Raw genomic sequence first — 15,924 nt, 5'->3', positions numbered from 1 at the left:
GCTTTTAGTAAGCGGAGAACAATTCTGCTCTAGCCACTGCCAACAATGGGTGTTTTTTGCCTGTTCTCTTCCTGGTAGGCAAACATTTAAAACTTTGAACTCCCTAACCTCATGCGTAACAATTATCACTAATCAAAACAGCTGTGAAAATCTATACTGCTTGAAACTCTAGAATATGCTGATTATCCAGATACATCCGTTCTCCCCAAAACTCCTAACCATTGTTGCCAGATTGGGCGGTTACCCGCCCAATCAAGAAGGGTCCAGCTGCCGGCTTGGGTGTTTCCGTCATGAAACAAGAGCGCCCATTAGTCGTTCCTGGTTGCGTTTCATCTACCAATCATGAAGTGTTTCTAAAGGCATACAGAGTTTCGCAAGGCATACTGCGAAACATAGGCGCAAGGCATACTATGCTCTCCGTAGCCGGAGAGCCTGTCGGAGGCCCTCTCCGTAGCTTACCTGCGCATCCAATATTTTTTAACTATCTATCTCTAACAAAATCATTTCCGGAATCACTTCTCCGGTTTGACTTTGCACCTTATTTACTTTGTACATTGTTTACTTTGCACATTAAAGACCAATAAAACACCAAATAAGATTTGAAAAGCTTTGGAAGTTTATTTACAACACTATTTACATGATTTATAGTCAACATACAAGGTCGATCGGAGAGACATTCGTGGGCAACAATCACTTTCTCCTCCATGTCAGCGTTCATGTACTTCAGGGAGCCAAAGCCAAAGTTTGTTTCCCCCAATTCCATCTCAACCATGGCTGAGATAACCCTCCACTTCCACATCAATCTGAAGTAGACTGAACCGCGACATGCAGGAGAATGGGATTATTGCCCTATTCAAATAGCCCTAAATGTCAGAGTCCAACAATAGATTTTAAAAATCCACTTCGGCTGTTTCACATTGCAAATGTGTTCTCTAGTCTAGCTAAGCGGTGAAGAAACATGGCGGATTGAGTTTACTGCCCGTACACGAGCTCCCGCCCCCACTCATTCCTTATTGGCAGGCTCACAAATTTGCGGAAACAGTGGTCTGTAGTCCTCGGCCCTTCTAGCAGGCAAGAAAAGTTTTACTGGGATGACATCAAACGTGTCATTTGACGTCTTCCCAGGAGTAAATTAGATCCGGAAAGCTGGGCCAAGGGAAGACTGGGTTAGACTGAGGGGGAAAATACTTTTTTTTACATTACAATAGTAATTTTATAATGATAGAACACCGGTTCTGAATGGGTCAAGTATCCCTTTAATGATGCGGGCGCGCTTGTGTGCATCCATCTTTTTAAACGCACGCAAACTAAACACGTAACGCATAATACAGTCCATGGAAATGTATATTACCGGGGGGACAAATGCATATTAGGAACACAAGTCGATAACTATAATGCATACAATACTGGTAAGAAACAACGTTTGTTAATGTGTTGCGTGTATCATTAAATAGAACCACAGTTAACGCACATCATGGGCCCTATTTTAACTGTCTGAAACGCAAGTGGGAAAGCGCAAGTAGCTTTGTGGGCGGTTCTACGGCGCTATCGCTATTTTACAGGCGGATAAATGACGCTTGCACCGCGGCGCAAGTGTCAAAAGGGTTGGTCTGAAGCAGCCTAATTACCCGTAGGTGTGGTTTGGGCGTAACGTGCAACAAACCAATGAGAGTGCCAGCTCCCATCCCCTTTTGAGAGCCATGAGCGCATTTGAATCGGACAAGTTGATATTTTGACTTCCGATGAGACGGATGCACATGAATTTCAAACTGCAAATGGCTTAGTTTATGGCCAAATAATATGGCCTAATTCACACATGGAATAAGGGGTTTTCTTCCACAACTTCAGAAATACTGAGTCCTCAAATAAATTTTGGCAAAGGAAACGTATGATAGGCTAACATATGATATGCGGTAACTGTGGTTCTATTTAATGATATACGCAATACATTATAAACATTGTTTCTTATGAGTATTGTATGCTATCCTAATATGCATGTGTCCCCGCGGTAATAGACATTGCCATTGATTGTATTATGCGTTACGTGTTTACTTTGCCCAAGTGAAGGAGTTCAAGTACCTCGGGGTCTTGTTCGCGAGTGAGGGAACTATGGAGCGTGAGATTGGCCGGAGTATCGGAGCAGCGGGGGCGGTATTGCGTTCGCTTTACCGCACCGTTGTTACGAAAAGAGAGCTGAGCCGCAAGGCAAAGCTCTCGATCTACCGGTCGATCTTCGTTCCTATCCTCACCTATGGTCATGAGGGTTGGGTGATGACCGAAAGGACGAGATCGCGGGTACAAGCGGCCGAGATGAGTTTTCTCCGAAGGGTGGCTGGCGTCTCCCTTAGGGATAGGGTGAGAAGCTCAGCCATCCGTGAGGAACTCGGATTAGAGCCGCTGCTCCTTTACTTAGAAAGGAGTCAGCTGAGGTGGTTCGGGCATCTGGTAACGATGCCCACTGGGCGCCTTCCTTGGGAGGTGTTTCAGGCACGTCCAGTGGGGAGGAGACCTCGGGGAAGACCCAGGACTAGGTGGAGAGATTATATCTCAACACTGGCCTGGGAACTCCTCGGGATCCCCCCGTCAGAGCTGGTCAATGTGGCCCGGGAAAGGGAAGTCTGGGGCCCCCTGCTTGAGCTGCTCCCCCCGTGACCCGACCCCGGATAAGCGGACGTAGATGAGATGATGATGAGAGTGTTTAGTTTGCGTGAGTTTAAACAGAGCACACACGCGCGCCCGCATTCATTCATTCTTTTTAACACTCACTCGTGGTAAAACAATGTTTTTCACGATCAAATAGGCCTACTCATCAATCCTAAAAAAGTTATGGGCATGTAGGCCTACACGATGTCTGTGTCAAGAAAATATGCGTTTGCTGTACGGTGTTTGCAGATGCATTGATTTAAAAGTACAACTTATTACCGCTGCATCAGCTGTTCTTTCCCAAATAATTTGCCAAGAATGTGCGGCTAGGTAGATGAGAGAAGCAAAGTGTATGCGCAAGGTGCACAAGCAATCCGTATGCATCGCATGCGCATGTATGCATGCGCCCTTAAAATAGCATCTGAACAACGCGCCACTGACTTTAAACCAGGTATTTCCTGGTCAGTAGCGCAATGGTATTCAGAGACGGCAAAATACCGTTTGCGCCAGAACACGCCTCCTCCTTCCGCCGAACCGCCCCTTGGGGCGCATGATCAATCCCTAATTTACCGGCGAGTGGCGCTGGTGGGAAAAGAACGCTCTGCGCCAGTTGTAAACTAGCAACGACACATGCGCCAGTGACTAAGTCACTTGCGCCGGATGCAAGATAGGGCCCCCTATGTCCAGAGGTGGGTAGGAACGCGCTACATTTACTCCGTTACAAATACTTGAGTAACTTTTTGGATAAATTGTAATTTTAGGAGTAGTTTTATTGCAACATACTTTTACTTTTACTTGAGTAAATATTTGAAGAAAGAACGGTACTTTTACGCCGTTCCATTTGGCTACGTGACGGTCGTTACTTTGTTTTTTTTAGATATTTTCTTTTATTACATGCGAGATCTATTTCTATCACGTGAATATTCCTTAGCCCAAGTGAAGGAGTTCAAGTACCTCGGGGTCTTGTTCGCGAGTGAGGGTACTATGGAGCGTGAGATTGGCCGGAGAATCGGAGCAGCGGGGGCGGTATTGCGTTCGCTTTACCGCACCGTTGTTACGAAAAGAGAGCTGAGTCGCAAGGCAAAGCTCTCGATCTACCGGTCGATCTTCGTTCCTATCCTCACCTATGGTCATGAGGGTTGGGAGATGGCCGAAAGGACGAGATCGCGAGTACAAGCGGCCGAGAGGCAATTGAATAACGCCTGCACACACACACAGGCACGCACGCACGCACAACGCAGAGTGGTAATCGGGAGAGTTGGGAAAATTCCCTGTGGCCCGTTAACGGGGGGCGCCGGGTCAACATCGACTCGCAACCAATTCGGTTTTGTCTAGAGGAGTAACTGAGCGCCCCCTCCCGAAGTGGCACAGCCCAGGTCGGCCTTGAACTGCGATTGGTCAGAAAGACGTTACAGCTAATGACAACATTGAACTCTCATGCAGGCTCGAACAGAGTGACACACACACACACACACACACACACACACACACACACACACACACACACACACACACACACACACACACACACACACACACACACACACACACGTTGATGTATTTAATTTTGAACTAAACTGAACTAAAATTTTTTAGTTCAAGGGTTATACTTTTTTTTTTTTAAAGACCTTATTTATTTAATTTAAAAGGATGTTATTTACATTATCTTTATTTGAACATTGCTGTTTTATATTTTGTTGGTGTCTATTTTGTACCGTTTGTGTTGCTCTGTTTATTTAAAAAATAAATCGGAGAAACTCAGTACTTGTACTCTTGAGTACTTGAGTAGTCTTTTCACTGCATACTTTTTTACTCTTACTTGAGTAATTATTTTTACGAGTACTTTTACTTCTACTTGAGTAATTCTAATCTTAAAGTAACAGTACTTTTACTTGAGTACATTTTTTAGCTACTCTGCCCACCACTGCCTATGTCTTAAGTGTTATTTGCCAACATTTATTTCAGGACTCGGTATTTCTGAAGTTATGGAAGAAAACGCTATTCCATGTGTGAATTAGGCTACATTATTTGGCCATAAACTGAGCCATTTGAAGTTAAAAATTCATGTGGTCATGCATCTGCCTCATGCGGTTATATGCTATAGACCCTAGAGTATCTGGGGTATAAAGGCTGAGACGAATTTCGAATTATAAATATGTACAATCCAAGACGTTATCTCTCTGGCTCATAGCTCAGCAAACTAGAATACCTCCTAGAATCATTGCTGGTTGGCCAAAAACAATAAAGGGGGGCTGCTTACATTTGGTTGTAGTTTTTTGCGCTCTGTTCGCCGTCTTAACAGTAGGGCTAGGGATGGCACGAGTAGTAAATTCCAAACTCGAGTGATCGAAGGAATTCCTCGATCAATCGAGTACTCGTTTAATCAAATCTATTTTTAGAATGCAACGCATCTGCAGCAGGAATAGGCCTGATGATGAACGGCAATATTAACAACCAAACATGTAATGCTTATTCTCCATCAAAACAGTCAGAGTTATCAGAGTATTCATTATTTATTTTTGAAAACGTTCGAAACACATTTTCCTTACAAAAATAAATATGCGTCTCACAATTTAAATCACGTCGAACCAAGGCCTGTAACGGTTTAAAAAAAAACTAAAAACAAAACAAGTAGCCTAACCATTGCAAATAATTTAAAGCTGCAAATAAAACGGCAGCAAATGGACTATGGAAATACTCAGGGTTGTGATCTTCTCTACACGGCTGGGATGACAGCTGCATTGCGGCGGTGAAAATAGCCGACACACTTGGTTGCTGCGGGTCTGCTTTCCCGAACTCACCGTTGTGTTTCAGGAGCATATGTTGCCGCATAGTACTTGTAGTACTCTGGTAGCTCGATTTCGCTTGGCATATTTTACATTTCACCTTATGATCTCCTATTTCTTTAAAGTATTTCAATTCTTCGCTGCGCTTTGCTTTAACCGCCATCTCTTAACTTTTTAAATTCTGCCGTGCCTGCACACGGCACGGCACGCGCCACACAGAAATTTGATACATTTCATTTGCTTTGTGCCCACGGCATGCGTTAGTGGTGCCGCACAGAAAATTGATACATTTGCTTCAGAAAACTTTGTTTGTGTGTACTGTGTATATGCAAACTCGAGTTTGCCTGTCCACCAACCGAGTTCATTTGTAACGAGGAGTACTCGAGTAATCGATTCCTCACGCCCATCCCTAGCTAGAACCGATCGAAAAGACTACGACTAAACGTAAACACCCCCCCTTTCCGTTTCCGGTCAACGAGCAATTAGACTTCCAACAGAAATCAATGGGATTTTCAAAATGCGCTAAATGTGCAATAAAAAACGATAGAAACTGTATTTTGCTACGATACTTGATTCAACCACTCTATTTCATCCTAGACAAACCACAAAGGGGGCTCAATTTTCAAAATACCGGAAAGCTCACTCTCACAGCAACATATTGAAAAAAACAACTATGAAGTTGTTAATTTTTTGGAGCTGTGAACTTAGTTCAAAATTTTGAATTATGAACGTTGAACTGAACTGGTTCATTTTTAAATTTGTGAACTGAACTTTGAACTAGTTCACATAGAAAGTTAACTTTCCCAACACTGCCTACGGGTAATTAGGCTGCTTCAGACCAACCCTTTTATGATTTGCGTCGGGCACAATAGTCATTTATCCGCCGGTAAAATAGCAACATCGCCATAGAACTGCCCACAAAGCTACTTGCGTTTGGCGCTTCTCACTTGCGATTAGATCGTTAAAATAGGGCCCTATGATACAATGATAACTTTCTTAGCGCCATAAACCTAATGCAGAGTCCATCTTCTTCTGAAAACCCATGAGTCTGTGACTGGTTTTATATCTCTGATGGCGCTTTTCCCATAATTCCCTGGGATAGGACCCCATATTTTAACAAACTCTTAATACAAAAAGGGGAAGTAGTAGCAATGACACAATATCTCTTTTTAACAGTATAACTTAAATCTTTTTTAACCAAAGAATAAATCCATGAATTAAACAAATACTGTAAATATATATTTATAACCTCTGTAATGTCCAGACTGTCTCTGAGACAGTTACACAGTTGATGGTAGCTTCCAAATTATTTTTTTGTGTTAGCCACCTTGGAATGCTACCGGGTGACATCATCACTCTCTAAGCAGGGCTCAACGGAAGTCAATGAGACCAACTGAAAATATACGAAGCAGGTTTAAACTAAAACGGTTGAATTCAACAAGTAAAATATATCTATTGTAATTGTAGATATATTTTTTTGTATACGCTTTTTATGAAACTTTCTACAGTTGTTTGACTTAGGGTCATGAAAGTTTGTTCACCCATCACCAGATCCAAGCTCAGACTATTCCAGCATTGTCAACCGTATGCAAACAAAAAACCTCTTTATGGTCTGTGTCAGGGACCTAACTCTTAATGGTCGACGCCTGGGTTTGAATGGTACGTCAGGGTCTTAATAGTCTACGTCAGCGTTTGAATGGTCTGTCAGGGTCATCATGGTCTAGGTCAGGGTCTTAATGGTGTAGTACAGGGTCATAATGATCTGTCAGGGTCTTAATTGCCGGGGTCAGGATCTTAATGGTCTGCGTCAGGGTCTTAATGGTCTTTTTAGGAGAGTAAACGGGGAGAAGAGGCTGTTGTTGAGCTCTGTGTTCACTCTCTGTGAACTCTGAACAATCATCTTTGTTGTTGAGTCTTGAGTCACTTGCGGAAGCTGGTGAGCGACTCTGAATTCCTGACAACCGCAAGGAGCTTGTTGTTGGCAAACTGTCAACTGGAAAGACAACTGGCCTTGTCTTGCCTCAACTTATCTCAACAAACATCTCTGCTGTCATCAGTAGAGTGCGGTGTGGGCAGAGGGGCGTGATAAGGGTCGGCTATAAGAGAAGACTCACAAGGGGCTCTACACTGAGGTCAGATCCATACTGACGATTCCATCAGCTCTTGGAAAAGGAAGAATGGGTAACAGCGATTCCAGTCCCGATCTTCACAATGACTGGTAAGGATCCAGGGTGGTTTAACCGGGATCTATGGGATTTTGATCTCTGGGTAATCGAGACGGCATTTCTCACTAGTTTCTGAATTTCTACGAACTAAACAATCAATCAATTAATGGAGAGAGAAAATAATCAGCAAAATAATCCATAATAAAAATAGTCATTATTTGCAGTTTGAAACCAAAGTAGTTTAGAAGGAACTCCCCCTAAACCAACTACAACAGTAAAATCCTGCATTTAATTGACTGTAATCTTTGCTTGCGTTTTTTGGCAGTGATACAGAGGCAGGTGCAGTCAACTCAGAGTGCATCTCACTCATTAGGTGATTTACGGCTGTCGCGTTTGTAAACAATTACACAGCAATAACAGCTCTTAAGTACCTCTTAAAGGGGAACAGTCACGCGCGCTAGCTTCTTATATAAGTAAGCTGTCTGGCTACCTACCTCAGAGTGCACTCATTGTGCATGACCGCAATCAACCCACACATTGCTAATCCCCATTAGTTAAAGTGTACGCTCTAGCAGGCCTGGAATTTCGTTATTTTAGGGGCAAGGCCACTTGGCCTGCGGAGAGGCAATTTTTTGAGGGCACAAAGGCCACATGCCTTTAAGCTCTCAACAGCATAATCATACAGCATCTCCACATCAGTGGGAAAACACGGCACACGCTAAGTACATCCATGGCATTAGCCGTTCAAAGCCAGATTGCATGAATCGTATTATAACTGGATGGCAGGGGATGCGGACAAGGAATACACCGCAGTAAGGACATGAGAGCTCGCTGCACACTATTAGCCTGGGTGCTTAAAGCGTGGAACAGGCTGGATACGGAGCGAGTGAAAAACACCTTCAAAGTGTGTGTGTGTGTGTGTGTGTGTGCGTGCGTTATCGATGGCCTGGTAATGTTTATACATGTACGGTAATATTCATACTGCTTTGAATAAGAATTTGATAGTATTTCCCATCTTTGCTGAGCAAGAGTTTTTATATATAGGCTGGTTGAGTTCGGTGACAAATAAAAGCCCGGGCTATTAATTTAGGTTTTACGGTAATCTAGATATTGTACTTTATCCAGTAATAGCTATCAAAAATCTGATCACACACACACACACACACACACACACACACACACACACACACACACACACACACACACACACACACACACACTTGTCTTTGATTTCCTTTTACAGCTCGGAATGTCTGCATCTTTTGTTGAGCATTTGGAGGATGAATGAATGCATTGATGAACATTTCTATTTCAGGGCGACTTCAGTGTCTTGGGTCGGTGGAAACGGAGGCGATACATTTGATTTCACTGGCCGCAACGATGGTGCCACCCTCAAGAAGATTGGAGTGTCAGTGGGTGGCGAGCAGATCAAAGCTGTGCGGGCAGAACTGACCGACGGGCGTGTGGAGACCTTTGGAAGGGAAAACACACCTTACCAAGAATTTATGTTCAGTCCTGAAGAGCGCATCATAAGCCTGACCTTGTGGGATAACGGTGAAGCATCACGTCTGGGTGGCATCAAATTTAGTACGAGTTTGGGACACGAATTCTTCTCGTACATGAATCGCAGGTCGCTGAAGAATGGGCAGTCTATCGATGTGGGGTCTGGAGTCTGCCTCGGGTTGCAGGGGAAAGCATGCAAAGAGATCGACTGTATGGGATTCCTCTTCATCAAGGCCATCGACTCGGCTGTGCTAACCAAAGTAAACTATACCAGCCTGCGCATGTCCAAACCCCAGGTGAGTGCTGCCATGTGTGGAAGACCTGAGTCTGAATATGGCAAGATAAGTGGGCCAATTAATTTAAATTAACAAATGTTTCTTTATTAACTCCAAAAGCAATTGAAATGGGATAATTTTCAGCACCTTTTTGTACTAGGTTGTGTCCAGGACAGAAATTGGCACGTACTTTTCCTCTTTCATATCACTAACAAAAGCATATGCTATACCTATATTTCATAGGGCAGATTACTCTTATATATTATTCAATCAAACGTATTTTATAAAGCAAAGGTGCTTTTTTTAAGAAGAATGAGGAAAGATTTGTTCTGATCAAATGCTTGTTGGCCCACTTTGTGTTCCATTAAGGACAACTTGACGAGTCCTGTCCACCGTATAAACATTATAATTTGATATGGGGTTGACAGCAATGTCTTTTGTTTAAAAACATTAGGTCAATAAAATAGTGTCAGCTCTTAAATCTTTCGAATTTCTCCCCCAGGGGATAAATAAAGTTTTAAAGTCTAAATGTTAGACTAAATAAATAAGTTGATATTTTCTGTAGTGTTTATTAAGCATTCTTTTGTGTGTAACGATTTGAATTTTTTTTGTGTTTGTAGGTAAAAAATGACTTTAAGGAATCGAAGACTTATGAGAACAACACTGCTGTGGATCAAGAGTATAAATTTGCGTACAGCAGACCTGTGAACAAGTCTTTCACCTGGAGCAACACCACTAAGATAGAGTCCAACCTCATGTCTGTTGTAGCAGGGATCCCGGATCTGATGGAGGTGGCTGGTGGGTTTACCTTGAACATGGAATCTGAGAAGTCCTGCTCAATGACCGATCAAGAGAACAAAGAAGAATCAAATGTGATCAATGTGATGGTCCCAGCAGGAAAGACCATGAGAGTTGATGTGTCAGGGGGTCGAGCAGTCATCAACCTTGCCTACACGGCCATCGTGCTTATCACATGCCAGAATGGCAGCAAGCTGAGCTTCAATACCTCCGGCATCTACAATGGTGTGGCTTACACTAAAGTGAAAGAAAAAAGGAGTCAGATAATGTCATGAATGTCGAATAAGATGCATCAACATCTTACTTTGCACAGTTTTAATATTGATTGCATAACATTGGTTTGATTGCTAATGCAGAGTGACTGTCAAAGATAAATAAATCATCATCATATACCTGTTTGTGTTTCCATGTCCATCCTTGGAGCTTGTTGAACAAAATATGAAAATAAGTCTTAGCTGATCCCATTATTTAACGTTTTAGTTTAGTAAATGATCATTTCAGTTCAAATATTCTATGTGCTGTTAATAATTTAGTTTTCCAGGTCAACAGCCTGGAAAGATAATAAGTTTCTGCACACTTCTAGTCAGATGCTAAGTGCTTTAAAAGTTGAGGTTTATGCTAAATTGCTTCAGTACAAAAATGTGGGACAGGTAATGCTCTAAATAGTGCCAAAGATAATTCATTACACAATTTTTCCAAAGATACAGTATATTGCTAACAGAAAAACAGCAATACAGCCGAAGGCATTCCTTTATAGGACAAAACATGTTGGTTCTCTAACCTAGGGGGACCTGTCCTCAATACACGGAAAGAGTTCACAGCAAGTGTTCACCAAGGAAGGGGAGATTTTAAAGGCACCCAGTGCAACTTTCGAGGCTTAAAAATAAACATTCAATTTCTAGTCTTTTTTACACGTAGTAAGTTTCAATAACTCCATACCATTACATACCGACATTCAAGCAGCAAAGATGAGACGTCGTTGTGTGGTGAGAACTGATAGAAAATCGATAACAAAAACAATGCCGCCATTTTCTTTATTTTTTGTAACCTACAATAAATAAAGCAGGCTTCCAGTCAATGGAAAAATGGCTTCTCCCCACCGGCGATTGTTGTTGTTTACGATTTTCTATCAGTTCTCACCACACAACGACGTCTCATCTTTGCTCCTTGAATGTCGATATGTAATGGTATGGAGTTATTGAAACTTACTACGTGTAAAAAAGACTAGAAATTGAATGTTTATTTTTCATTGAATGTTTACATAAAGTTGCACTGGGTGCCTTTAACATTAACAATAACTCAAACTATTGCAAAACATTCCAAAACCATTATGTGAATAGTTTGAAAATGTTTTTATGATCATTACCTCCAACCTATGAACAGAATCAAATAGAACCTCTAGGTGGCTGTATACGAGAACAGTTCAAGTCAATCAGTCAATCTCGCAGTAAAAGACGCAGTCACGTAGCTTACATTTTTTTGTGGGTTTTGTAGTGACAGATGAAGTTTGATGTTGTGGTGATCGTGTCACTGATTTTTGAGCTGCAGACCTTGCATACCGGCCGCTGTCCTCTTTTTCTTACTATCATCGACAATGTAATCCTTGAACCCAAATTTAATTATTTTTGGTCTTGCCGCCTCCATGACTGCTGCTCTAATGACCTGCTCACGCAGCGGCATTTTGTCCGTGCAGAGCGCAATCACCCGAGATGCGTGCATTCATTGCGCTCTAAAATCACCCGATCATGTTTCAAAATAAAATAATAAATATATATATAAATACAACATCATTTCTAACTTAATCTAACTTTTAAAAAGTAATTTTGAGTCATCTGTCACAAGTCTAAGTCAAGTCTCAAGTCATGATGACTAAGTAAAAGTCAAGTCGAGTCTTTTATCAGTGTTAGTCAAGCAAGTCTCAAGTCCTCAAATTTGCGACTCGAGTCTGACACTGACCCGAATACATTAGGCCTACCTACAATGGAAATTGTAGGTAAATATTGTTTTTAGCCTACTTGCGTTTTGGAAACTCTTACCAACACTGTTGTGGATGTTCCCACATATGTGTTGCACTTTTAGGTTGCTTTGTTTTCACCCCTCTGCCCAGTTCATCCCAAACTTGAACTTTAAGTGATTGAACTATAAGGCCCTTATTTTAGCGGTTTGAAACTAAAGTGTGAAACGTGAAAACGAGGATCTCTGCCGCGGTTGATATAATACCGGCACCAGTTAAATCGAACTATACGTTTAAGTAGTCTTGATTGGGCTTTATATTCAATCAGTTCATAAGGTACAACTCACTATTGCATCAACAAAAAAAATTGTTTTACATCATTTGTTTATATTGTTCAGTAGTATATGCCTAAATGAGGCCGTAGCACAGTTAACGGACGAGCAGAGGTGGTGACGTCATGCTTGCAAGTCTGTGCTTGAAGTACGGACTTGCCAAGTACGTACTTATAATGCTATTTAAGTTTAATCAACAATTGAATTTATGTAGTGACTCGAGGTTAAGTTATGTCACCTAACGGTTTCAAGTAATATGGACTGAAGATAGAGTTGAGTCAAATAGCAATATCTATTTAAGTTAACTAATTGTCTTAGTTGTCTTGACATACAATTTCAAGGCAGCATGGACCCTCAAATTTCTAAATTGAAACAACAAGTTCGGGTTTACAGTGCATGTAGAAAAGGATTTTCGCCCCATAGCAGCTAAGTGAATGGCTATACAGACACAGTTATGATGAAGTATAATTGTTATATTTCATTTCATTTGTATTTTTGGATCCTTTTGAAGTATGTAGGCCTACTGTATTGTTTCACAACCGTTGGTGTTTTTTTAAATTCCTTTTATTCTAGTGTAGTTAGTTTAGTTTAGTTAAGAGTTTACACCTGACCTGACGAGAAGCTGAGCTTTTTGGGAGCAGGTGTGAAGAGGACCTGTTGCCATAATCAACCAGTTTGCAGAAACAAAAAAATGTTGCCTGAGGACTGTGGTGAGTTGTGATGGCTGTTCGGGCCGGCTACATCTGCATTTCATCATCCAGCATGTGTACAGTTCAAACCTTTATATAGTGATTTCAAAGGCACGAAACCACCTGAGGGTGAATATAAGATTTGGGCTTGTGCTGCTGCTTCAGTCGGCGGTTAACATCGGAACCAGTACTATGGGGTCAGAACAGTCTCATTAATAATGAATGCACAGAGAAGGGTTCACAAATGTATTTTGTGATTTATTTATAAATTACTCTGCCAAATACATTTCAATGCACACACAAATGGCTATCGGTATGCATAAATGTAAAATAAATCCATCAACAAAAACAAGTTTCACAAACACATTTATGATCCACACACAAATGTGTCTTGTTTTAAATAAATGTTATATAAATCCATAAATATATGAATAAAAGAATATTAGCAATTTTCATAAAAAATATTCCGATATTGTTACAGTTATATACAAACGGTTAAACTTGAATTTGCAAGACGCTTGTCATTTGTGAACTTGTTGGCATTTGTGTGTGTGTGTTGATGCCAGCAGAAACAGTTGCATAATTTGGATTATTAGAATAAATGTAAGTTTCATAAAAGAATAGTTTATTAAGAATGACACCACATTTAAATATATATCATATATTTATCTGCATTTATTTTATTTTTAAGTATGTTTACAAGCTTACCTGTTAATGTAATCAATGTATAGCGGAACTATTGTTCTGAGGTGCAAGAGGTGACGTTTATTGTTGTAGCACCAGCATCGGAGCATGCAGCGCATGCCGAACCGCTCGTTGAGATAAGTGCGGTAATATTACATTTGTTAGTTCAACGAGAGACGCACAGGAGAGAAGTTGCCTCTGTGTTACCTGTTTCACTCCCTGAAGTTAACGCGGCCAATGAGGTTTGCATAGTTCTTTAACTTGTAATTATCATGTGCTATTCTCTGATAATATTCGTATTTATGTAACACATGTATGATTTATATGCTTTTGTTTAGTTCTCATGGCATGTTTGATGGCAAAGAGGATGATGAGACTCAGCTAATAAATGCCCGTAAACAAGAAAGCCTTGTGTCCGTGACTGTTGACTGGAGGGAGCTACAGTGGGAACTGGGTCTGTATTTGTATGGGGATTTTTGAGACTCCTGACGTGGCTGGATCAGGCCCCCAGGACTGGTGCATACTTCCGGAATCCACCAGTGCTCAGAGGCCAAGCCTGGTATTGCAGTCGGTTTAGTGGGCTGTGGACGGGTTCCTCAAATCACGGGGCCCGGAAGTAGATATCCTCGTTCACTCCAATACAAGTGGGGAGCAGGAATGTGTCTCCGCAAAAAATGTGTGGATATCAATCAAAGGCTCATAATTACCTTCATGCCATGTCCTAAAAAAATGTCAGTTTTTTTCTTTTCAAAACGCCACCTCAAGCGTTTTATTAGCCGTTATCTGCTGGGGAAGAGGAGTGTGCAGCTGAAAGGAGTCGTAGTGAAACAAATGGCATCCGAGAGGGTCTAGTTCAGTGCTCCGTTAACGTGTCCGATTTTTGGGCTGGTTCATCTGCTGCTCAATAACTCTCACGGTCCTCTGCTTGCGATCATTGTGATTCATCATGTATTGATCCATTTATTCAAAAGATCCAAAGACAAAGAACAGGTGCATTACAGTATAATTTTATATTGTTGTTGGACCGGAGTGGGCGGATGGGCATGCGTTCTATATTTCTGCATCCGGTACGTCATGAACTAGGGGGTGGCTAGGCTCCCATGATGCGGAAGCGAATCGCTCTTTGTTCCCCTGCGCCATTGAGCACTTTCATAGGAATGAATTGGGCGCCATTTTGTAGTCCGCTGTCCTTTATATAATATGTCCATGGGCTGGATTCACGATTGCATTTTTTTCAACATGGAACTCTCTGTAGCCAATCAGATGCCTTCCTCGTTTCCAGCCAATCACATGACTGTGAACTTCACCTCAGAGAAACGCCTGCCGTAAATATTTCTGCTAATCTTGTTACGTCCTTATTCCCTCCCCTTCGTACTGTTTGGACCTATTGTTTAGTTTTTTTGGAAGAGGCTTTCTATGGGCTCGAGGCCTGACTAATTTGCAGAGAGCAACGTGGATATGTTGTGAAGATCCCCATGGTGACAAATTTGACGACCCCTCAGGACTCTGACATCCCTGATGAGGAGGTTAAGCATGTATTCATATATCACAACAAAACGGTCGAGAAAACAATTTTTACAGGGCTCACAACAAAATGGTTGAGCAAACACATTTGTACAGAGACTATCAACATCAAGAATACCACGAAGACAAAGTTCATCCAAGGGTACTCTCAATTTCAAAAGCAACACGGCCAAGTCGGCGTCTGATTTGCAGTCTTCTTTTTCTTTCAGTTCACGCTATTCCTGAAAAGCTTGCCCAACGTTTACTCGGGTCTGGCCTCTCTGTCGGTCAGTCTCCCTTTTCTCTTCTTCTGTTCCTCCGACTTTCGGTTTCTCCGTCTCTTTTTAGTCGGCTGATCTATGATGAATATAACAATCCCTTAGTTACTTGTGTTTATATCGAGCCGGTTCCGTGTTTGGAGGTCTGTGCCGTAAAGCAATTTGTTACTTCGCGAGACCCGAGACTCCCGCGAGAGTGGGCGGTGGGTCGCCGGCAGAAACATATTCCTTTTCTCCGCCAAGATGCGCAAGGGGGAGTCGAAACAACGAACAATCGAACAAAAATGTATGATAGAACCATCCCAATGACTCTT

The 15,924-nt window shown here is 41.8% G+C and overlaps 1 pseudogene; it reads left to right on the top strand.

Moving 5' to 3' along the window:
• The first annotated feature begins 7,430 nt into the window (after positions 1-7,430).
• Positions 7,431-10,562, top strand: LOC115550358 (aerolysin-like protein; annotated as a pseudogene).
• Positions 10,563-15,924: the final 5,362 nt, after the last annotated feature.

Source organism: Gadus morhua, chromosome 9 (genome assembly GCF_902167405.1).
Source record: "Gadus morhua chromosome 9, gadMor3.0, whole genome shotgun sequence".
Classification (NCBI taxonomy): Eukaryota; Metazoa; Chordata; class Actinopteri; order Gadiformes; family Gadidae; genus Gadus; species Gadus morhua.
The sequence above is the reverse complement of the archived record's forward strand: the minus strand, read 5'-3'. Positions and strand labels throughout refer to the sequence as shown.